At 34.1% G+C, this 7,547-nt stretch overlaps 1 long non-coding RNA gene across 2 annotated transcripts; it reads right to left on the bottom strand.

Annotated features, from left to right (window-relative positions):
* Positions 1-573: 573 nt before the first annotated feature.
* On the bottom strand, positions 574-5,509 carry LOC133320621 (uncharacterized). 2 transcript variants are annotated; one of them, XR_009753858.1, is made up of 4 exons: positions 5,349-5,509; positions 2,811-5,264; positions 1,893-2,652; positions 616-1,736 (listed from the first exon to the last, which is right to left on the bottom strand). It is a non-coding gene; the product is annotated as an uncharacterized LOC133320621 (long non-coding RNA). The 2 variants fall into 2 exon arrangements; XR_009753857.1 differs by having other exon boundaries at positions 574-1,736; positions 1,893-5,264.
* Positions 5,510-7,547: the final 2,038 nt, after the last annotated feature.

The following is a 7,547-nucleotide window of genomic DNA, read 5'->3' as shown; positions in this document are numbered from 1 at the left end:
ATGGGGACAAAAATTGCTTTCCCGAAGGATTCCGGGATTTGCTTCCTTGACCAGATTTTATCGTATATATTTCTAAGATGTTTACGAACCGATGGACATTTTTTTAATACTATATATGGGATACCATCAGGTCCTGGTGCAGATTTAGACGATTTTCTTTTAATATGATAATCTATTTCCTCCATCATTGATGGAATGCCGTGGAAGTCGAAGCGAGGAATTTCAGGTTTTTGTCCGTCTGGATCCCTATATACTCTGAAACTTTTGGGCACTTCATAGGTGCTTTTAAAATGGTCGTAAATTTGTTCGTTGGTCAAGAGAAGCTTTCTGAGTTCTTTCTTAAAAATGGTTTTCGAGTACTCAAAGGGGTTTTTATCGAAATCTACTTCATGTTTTGCCCGGTCAAAATTGTTGAGATATTCCGCGGTTTGCGCTGATATTCCTTGAATTAATTTAAGAATTGATCTTAACACCCTAACTAGTTGGTGACTAAGGTTATTATCGCCTAAGGCTTTGGCTATACGTAAATTTTTTAGTAATTCCCGTTTTTTTCTCCTCATTTTCACGAACGAATTTTCTTTGTTTTTATGAATGAAAAAAATCAGTCAAATGTAATTTTATTTACAAATGTCTTGTATGTACTACAACTCGCAGTGAATCTAATATCTGTACATCAAATTACAGAAAAGGGTGGTCAAGTTAAATTTGATTCTAAAGGCTGTACTATACTGAACAAACAAAATGTTATTGTAGCAACAGCAACAAAAGATAACAACATGTACCGGCTTAACATGAATACTGATTATGCATACATGTCTGATGTTAAACAGAATGATATATTTTTATGGCACCAAAGGATGGGTCATCTGAACTTTGGCACCTGAAGAAATTAAAAGAGAGTTTCACTAAAGCATTCACATTGTCAGATACACAAGTAAACAATATAACTTGTATAACATGTAAAGAGGACAAGCAAACGAGAATGCCTTTCAAGAGTCAAGGATCACATTCCTCGAAGCCATTGGAACTGATGCATTCTGACTTATGTGGCCCTATGGAAACACAGTCACTAGGAGAGGGTAAATACTTCTTATCATTTTTGGACGATTATACCAAAAAGGTATTTGTGTATATTTTAAACAAGAAAACTGAGGTGTTGTCAAAATTCAAAGAGCTCAAAACAGAAGTTTAAAATCAAACTGAATGTAAACTCAAATGTATTCGGACTGACAACGGCCTGGAATATGTCAACAAACCACTCTCTGATTTCCTAAAAACTGCTGAAATAAGCCATCAAACATCAACTCCGTATACTCTCGAGCAAAATGGAGCTGCAGAGAGGTTAAATAGGACTCTAGTAGAGAAAGCAAAGTGTATGATTCTGAATGATGGCTTGGCAAAGTTTTTCTGGGGTGAGGCTATAAAAACTGCCACATACAGCAGAAATAGATCTCCAACTAGATCTTTATCGTTTAAAACACCTGAAGAGGTTTGGACAGGACATAAACCAAATATAAGTAATATGAAAGTGTTTGGATGTGAAGCCATGGTCCATTTACCGAAAGAAAAACGCAAGAAATGGGATCCAAAAGCACAGAAAATGATCTTTATTGGCTATTGCGATAACACAAAAGGGTACAGGTTCATATTACCAAATACTAAAACTATCATAAAAAGCAGGGATGCTGTATTTCTGGAATCTACTGTGAAGAGGAACTATGCTGCTCTGGAATAATCTGAAATAGAAAACAAAACATCAGATATACCTTGTAAAAGTAATAAAGAAATATTAATGCCAAATGAGTCCAATGAAGAAGGAAGGGAAGAACCTTATAACACAGAGAGCTCAGATAATCCTGTTAAAAATAATTCAAATTTAGATGAAAACTTACCAGAAATCAAGATTACTCCTTCCCGAAGCAACATAACATTGAGACCTAGAAACAAAAATAAAGAACAAACCTATGATAACAACAACAAACAACACCTTTGCTATGATGAATGCTTAGTGCCTGAGCAAGTCCCCGAAACATACAGGGAAGCTATTAGATGTGTGAACACTGAAAAATGGAAAAATTCAATTGAAGAAGAACTTGAAGCCCATGAAAGAAATGGAACATGGATATTGGTGAGCATGCCTGAAAATACAAACATCATTGGCTGTAAATGGGTCTTTAGAATAAAAGACCAACCAACAGGTCCTCGCTTCAAGTCCAGGCTTTGTGCAAAGGGTTATGCACAGGCACAAGGTATTGACTATAAGGAACCATACTCACCCACTGTCAGGTATGATTTCATACATTTATTGTTATCTCTAGCTGCTCAAAATGGTTATGAAATTCTTCAACTTGACACGAAGACAGCTTTTCTGTATGGGGAACTAGAAGAAAACATATATATGTATCCCCCTGAAGGTCTAATACATGAACCCAATAAAGTATGTAAATTGATAAAGTCACTGTATGGTCTTAAACAAGCACCACGGTGCTGGAACACTAAATTCTATTCTGTACTTCAAAAATTTGGTTTCATAAATAGTGAAGCAGACCAATGTGTATCTGTTGCAAATACTAAAGGAACAAAGTATTATCTCTGTATTTATGTGATGTGATGATGGGCTTCTATTTTGTAAATCAAAGTCGGTTCTGCAATCTGTAACAAATGATTTGAAAGCAATATTAGATATGACAATATGCCCACCTGGAAACTTTGTTGGAATGGATATTCAAGTTTCTCACAAGTACATCTTCATACATCAATCCAAGTATATCAAACAGTTGCTAAATTAATTTAATATGAATAATGCTAACCCCAACAGTGTTCCAGTTAACCCTCATTCAAAACTAGAGAAAAGCGAGCACCAGCCTGACAAGAATCTTACTTATAGAGAAGCTGTTGGTTCTTTGATGAATGTCGCCATAGTAAGCAGACCATACATAATGTTTGCTGTTAGCTTAGTAAGTAGATTTTTGAATTGCTACAATGAAACTCACTGGACAGCTGTCAAGAAGATTCTAAAGTATCTCAAAGACACTATCAATTATGGCCAGAGTTTCTGAAAACCTTCTGAATTAGTAGGCTACAGTAATGCTGATTATGCTAATGACATCACAACTAGAAGATCAACAACTGGATACATTTTTATCAAATGTGGAGCTGCTGTAACATGGTGCAGTCAAAGGCAACACATTGTCGCTCTATCGACTACGGAAGCGGAATTTATGGCCGCCTGTGCTGCCACCAAAGAAGCCATTTGGATTAAACAATTATTGTCATTTTGGTGAATTTCAGCAACAAATAGTAGTGATAAATATAGACAGTCAAAATGCAATAAGCGTTATTAAAAATGGAAATTTTCATAAGAGGTGTAAACATATAGACACTAAATATCATTTTATAAAAGAAAAGTTTTATGCTAAAGTTATTGATCTAAAATATGTTTCAACATGCAATCAACTTGCTGATTTTATTTTAGATAAATTCCAATCTATGAGAGACCAAATTGGCATGTTATCCATAGATATGTTGTGTAATCTTTAATATAATTAAGTAAGTTTACTTTGTTTCGTTTGTAATTAATTTAGTACATGAAAGGCTCAAATTTGGCAGGAGTGTTGAACTAATTATTAAATTTTGCCTTTCCATACTAAGTCCATGTACATACATATATAATACTTTACTAGATGTAAATATATAGTCTGTGACAGCTCAACTAATATAAATTGTCTATGATTCTGTGGTACAACAAGTGTAGTTTATTTTCACCAAAATTCCTTTATTTTATAATAAAATTATCAGTAATAATCAAAATTTACACTGTCTATAACGAAAACATTTTTTTTCTAAACATTGTATATTGTAACATCAAGTGTTATTATGCCTTTTGCCTTTTTAACGCCATTAATTGTTTTTAAGTTGGTAGTGTTATTATAACTCAGTTCTTTATTTTTTTATCCTTAGAAGTTTTGAATTTATCAATGAGACATTTGAACCCGAGTCATATATACCAAATATTTAAATGTTTCTGTTTAATGTTAATTTTACTTTAATTAATGGCGGCACTAGTTGTTTTTTTGTACTTCACTTTGTAGTTCACATTCCAATTCTGAATTATTTATAAGACTTATTTGTTTTTTCTTTTTTTGACTATTTATTTTTGTCTTGAACCAACAGTTACCTTCTGAATGATACAACACTCCTTTGTTCTACTTCTCACAAATTTTACATTTTTCCTTTATTGGCTTGGTATTATTTTTTTTTGAATTTTATGGATCTTTTCTTTGTAACAAAATGTTCCAACTTTCCCAGATCATTAAATAAGTCTTGTGTGTATGTAATATTCTCTTTGTCAATTCTATCTGTAATGAAGTCTGGTAAGCCGGCAGCAATAATATCTATAAGAGTGCCCTGGTCCATTGTTTTTCTTGTTTCAAGTAAGAGTTTTTCCTTTTTTATTGCATATTCTAACAGAGAGCCTCCTGCTTGATATTTGAAAGATAAAGCATAGTTGCTTGTAGTCCATCCTTTATTACCAAATGTTTTTAAGAAGTTTCTTTTCCATGCTGACTATTCTGACTGTAAGGTAAATTTAATCATCATGGATGTTTACCAATCAGTGCATGATTTTTCTTGAAAAAATCTAAGAATTTCAATCTTTTCTTCAATTGTTCCTAAATCAAACCTTGCACATTCTTTTTCAAAAACCTACATCCACTGACATGCATTTATATTTTTTCCATCAAACTGATCAATCACAAATTTCTCTGTTAATTTTCTTATATTTTATTTTTCTTTTTTCTGCTGAACATCAATTAATTTTTCTAAAATTTTTACTACAGGATTTCCAGTGCTCTTTCTATAACTAAAAGCCAGTTGTTCCTGGGTTATTTCTTCAAGACATTAGTCCTGAAAGATCATATTTTCAGCTTCGTCAAAGTATGTTTGTAAAATACTCTCAGTTACTTTTATCCATACACTTCTTGTTTGATATCTTTTTTTTATGTGTTTCTCACTGTAACAAACGATTTTAAAGTTTGTATTTGTTTATGAAGTGAAGCTGCTTGATACTCTTCAGGGATTAGGTACACCTTGTCATCTGTCGTGGCTATTGAGGTTATGACAATGTAGTTAGACTTTCCGTCGGCCGTTGGTTTGTATTTAAACGTAAGTTGTAGCTTTTTCCATTTTCAGACAGTAAATGTCGTTTTATAAGATATAATATTGTGATTTGGATGACACAATCAATTAAAAGATTAATGGTTTCTCTGTAAGAAAAGATCTTATTGTTAGGTGTTCTACCAATGTTACAATCTATACTAGGTTCACAATAAAAAGTTTACAACACTAACCTGTAAGTAAGTGTTACCGATATATTAATCCTTGATATGGAATATCACATTTTGTTTGTTAAATGACGTTAATATTTATAATAACTTCTAATAGTATTAAATTATGACAACTTAACTTATATCGATTTAAAGGAAATGTTTTACCGATTTATTTTTGTAAAGTGATAGTTTTTTTTTACGTAGGGTATTATTTTATTTTGTTTTTGAGTATGGTATGTTTTTTTAATATGGTATGTTTTTTAAAACGGAACTCGATCGGTCACTCGCTGTTGGACACCGATCGAGACGGTTGTGCTTGAAAGTATAAAATCATTTTAAAGTATCAAGGTGTTTTCTTGTAATCGACTCATCAGGTTATAGCCTACCAAGTGCTAGTAAAAGCGTTATTAGAATAAAACTCCCAAATACGGCTCCTGAGCGTGATCGAAAGAAGTGTATATTACATAAGGAAACGACATTTAAAGCTATTAATTTACAATGTCGATTCTAATACAACAATTAAAGTAAATATGATCTATTCTACAAGTCCTCTTCGTGGCAACAGTATTGAGTATCGTTATACGTTATACAATTTAAAATAAACCACATATAACAATATTTGGTGTTTTTCTATGACACATGAAGAACATTTTTTTTTTTTTTCAAAAATATACCCACTTTAAAAAGAATAAATATGACGGTAAAACTGAGTCGAGAACAAGAACGGCGTAGGGCTGAAAGTCCTCCTCAGTCAAATGTTATAAGCCAGCAGTTGGAAACAATCTTGAACCGTCTGACGGCACTGGAGCAACGACCGACATCCTTGGAGCGCGGGCCAATGACGCTGCGTGCTTCAACGCTGGAGACGAGCTGTGAGACCGAAGACATGCGGCGCGATCTGCGCGAGTCAGTGCCATTACCCGCACTTACCGAGAGACCGCTACTATCTCGGGTTTCTACGGCGACCACTACACAGGTTGTTGAGGAGTTTTTAGAAGTGATAACCTCCTTCAACACGGTGAGACGAACCCAGTACTATGTCTCAAATTTTGACTCTAATTTACGTTGTTATATAGTGAGTTGTTAGATAATAGGTTATACGGTCATACAGTAAATGGCAAAGGGCTAGTAGTTCCCGGACTTTGCCAAGTGGAAAATTGTTGAAATGCACCATGATGTCATACGTCACATAGTATTAAAACGTTGTACTAATCTAATAAAATCTGAGTTTTGGTTTCCTAAAATAACCCGTTTCATCAAAAAGTATGTAACTTCTCGTTTACACTATGCTTATGGGAAGGGAATATATGGCAGGAAGGAAGGATTATTACATCCTATACCTTAACCGACGGAACCATTTAGGATGATGCATGTTGATCAATTTGGTCCATTTTGTAGGACTAAGAAAGATGATGTCTATATATTAGTAGTATCCGACGCATTTTCTAAATTTGTTATAGTAGAACCTACTAGAACTATTAATTTAATAGAAACAATTAGAATGCTCAAAAGAATATTCTTATTATTAAGGTACTCAGATAGGATAGTTACGGATCACGGCAAAGCATTTACAAGCAGGTATTTCAAAAAGCATGCTTCCGAAAAGCAATTCAAACATACTCTTGATGCAATTGCGTTCCCACGTGCTAACGGACAAGTCGAACGCACTATAATATGACTATACTCGTTCTATATAGTCGTTCTGCTAAGGTTAATGTTAATATTTTAGTGGTTGGTAAAATGGAAAATAATGGTATTGTAAAATGCGATGAGTTTTATTCACACACACTAGAAAGAAGGGACGACATAGAGCAATGCAGAACATGATATAGGGGCAAGCCGCAGGGTTGCCAGCATAAGTATACATAGACAAATTTGGTTGCGTTCATATTCTAACAGTTATAAACTAGATAACGTATACTCTGGACCTTATATTATAATCAAGTGTATTGGTAATGACAGATACAGAATTAAAAGCATTAAGGGTCTAAGAGATTACAAAAACTTTACGGGTCTAGCCTCTGGCGATACTTTGCGAACTTATCATAGCATAGCTCCTGTATCTGACAATGCCAGCAGTTCCAATGAGCATTTGGAGTCGGAAGACCTTAGGTACTGATCTTCTGGAAAGCTAATAACCATTTCTGGAGCAATTATTACAGGATGGCCGACTGTAACGCCATGTCATAAGCCGAGTCCAGCCGACGCCCGAGCCAGATG

This window comes from Danaus plexippus, unplaced genomic scaffold (assembly GCF_018135715.1).
Source record: "Danaus plexippus unplaced genomic scaffold, MEX_DaPlex mxdp_39, whole genome shotgun sequence".
NCBI lineage: Eukaryota > Metazoa > Arthropoda > Insecta > Lepidoptera > Nymphalidae > Danaus > Danaus plexippus.
This window is presented reverse-complemented; position numbering and strand designations above follow the sequence as displayed.